General features: G+C 37.3%; 1 protein-coding gene across 1 annotated transcript in view; it reads right to left on the reverse strand.

The window, feature by feature from the left end:
* adgrl3.1 (adhesion G protein-coupled receptor L3.1) overlaps positions 1-2,517 on the reverse strand; it is a 120,323-nt gene that overhangs the window by 20,732 nt on the left and 97,074 nt on the right.

The following is a 2,517-nucleotide window of genomic DNA, read 5'->3' on the forward strand; positions in this document are numbered from 1 at the left end:
CACACACACACACACACACACACACACACACACACACACACACACACAGGTAAAAAAGTGGCTGCTTATGCAAAGTCATTTAGTTTTTCCAGCTGGAATTACTGGCTTAACTGGCTGCGAGCTAAGTGACGCTGAAGATGTTAATGGAGGTCACAAATAGTCACCAGTAATTACCGGCACACACAAATATGGTAGCACACATATGTACCAAGCAACATGATCACACACAAACGTACACAGACAAAGAGAAATAGACCAACCTCAATGACAAAACAAGTAAATCATGTTTTTCTCATTGAATCCTCAGGCTTCTTGAATACTACGGAATACTTCCTCCCCCACGGATATACCCTCCATAATGATTCAAACAGCTCACAAAGTTAACAAAGGCTACCTAGCACTAAGACGTTAACAATGTCCAAAACTGCATTATGTACACACATAGTAAAGTATGAACACATCAAGGTTTCCTACAGTATATGTTAATTACACTTGGGTGACTGTGCCCAGAAGAATTAAAGGAGAATGTCTCATCTCAGAATCTGACCAGTACAATTTTTATATAAGTGCTTGCATCCAAGGGAGGTTATAAATCCTAATCCATGATTGCCGTATTGAATGCGGACAATATGAATTATACAACATAGGCTGTGACAGGAATACAGAGCATGTGGATCCTGATGGTCGAGCCAAAAAACTTCACTGTGCATCATTAGGCTTGATATCTGTTGGTCCTTTTTCCACACAGCTTTAGATTTTGTTATTGTTCCTCCTCTTCTGCTGTCTTGAGTTGCAAAAGCTGAGCTGAGAGGTCATGCATCATTAACCGTAATAGAAAGTCCCAATCTGGTAAGGTTTGGGTAGTGGGAATAAAAAATACAAAATGGGCATTTAGGTTATAACTAAGTTATTTAGGCCTTTTCCCACACGCTTCAGTGGCCACAGAGAGGGGTCCCACTGTTAGAATCAAATTGAGTCCACTTTAGTCTGTTAAACTCTTAAAAGAGGCATCACTAATATTAGCAAAGGGCCTCATAACTGCTATGTTCACATAGATGTAGAGCATACTACAATCATGAACCGTTACCAGACTTGAAGGCATAGCTGACTCTGAAGAATAAAGATCATTGTATTACTTACTTGACATTCGGATGCACACAATGACACACAGTCAGTGCAGACTGACACGGTGACCCAGAATAAACCCTGGAGTTGGCCTGAATGTCAACATGAATTTTTGGACCTGGACAGGGTAGGCTAATGAGCATTTTACAGCACAGCACTGTATATAGTAAATATCAGTGTTTCTATATTCTATAATTGAATTAATGTGAAACTTCTATAAACGTATTACTATACTGCACTTTAAACCTCTATATTACATACTGGATCGGCAGCATCAATATTGCAGACACATAAAAAACCTAAAATTCTGCTCCTCTCAATCTCAGAGATATTTGACAATGATTCATTGCATAGCATCAACTTTTTAATAGACTAAGGCAGTACTCTACTATGAACAGTCAAATGCAGGTTGAGCCAATATTCAGTATCCTGCATCATATGGGCTCTGTTTGTGAAAGTTGTATTTCTACAAACAAATTCTACAAACATCCCCCTCACAACCAACCGGATTACCAAGCAGCTTTTGTAGCCTGAGGGGGGAAATGACTATCAAACCAACAGAAGACTAAAACACTGCATAAACATCAGCTAAGCTAAAACAAAGCAAACTACATAAGCCTTAATACATTATCTACACAATAAGCAAGTCTGTGTAATAAACACTCTGCATTGTAGATCAATCCGGCAGTAACTAAGAACAGACTAAAGAATGGGTAAATTAATTTATTATATTATTTTATTATATTTAAATTAACTTGTCATCAAACAATCTGACTGTGGCCTATAAAGCAATCTCTCCTTTTCAGCCTTTGTTGGCAATCCTTTCTGAATAACCAGCAAACTGTAAAATTATCTAATCTGAAAAAGGCTCTAATGCAGAGTATGGTAATGATGTCATGGAAAACTGAGCATGTGCTCAACAATGGCAGTAAATGTTGTTTTGGCTATTTTTTTCCTTTTACATTTTACAAGAATGAAAAGAAGAACTATCCAGGCTCAAATACAAATGTATGGTTAGTTTAGCAACCACTCAGAGAAATTTGTGTTTTTAAATTTATTCCGGGAGCACTATGTAACAAATCTGGTGTTTCTTCTTCTTGTACATAGCTGCAATGTGTTAAACAACTGACAGCAAGTTAGTAAATATTTCACAATTTACTCTGCCAATAATGCAGTATGATCAGTGATATTGGTCAGTGGCAGTTATGCCAACACGGCATGAATAAAACATTTTGAAATGTAGCCTGTTTGCAAAATAATCTTTTTATTTATCTATTTAATCTATTCCACTAATAATAGACTGTCCATAGCTTCTTGTCAAATATGCACAAGAATATGCATGCCCACATGCTGTATAACAAACACACACACACACACACACACACACACACA

The sequence above is a fragment of the Etheostoma spectabile genome, chromosome 2 (assembly GCF_008692095.1).
Source record: "Etheostoma spectabile isolate EspeVRDwgs_2016 chromosome 2, UIUC_Espe_1.0, whole genome shotgun sequence".
NCBI lineage: Eukaryota > Metazoa > Chordata > Actinopteri > Perciformes > Percidae > Etheostoma > Etheostoma spectabile.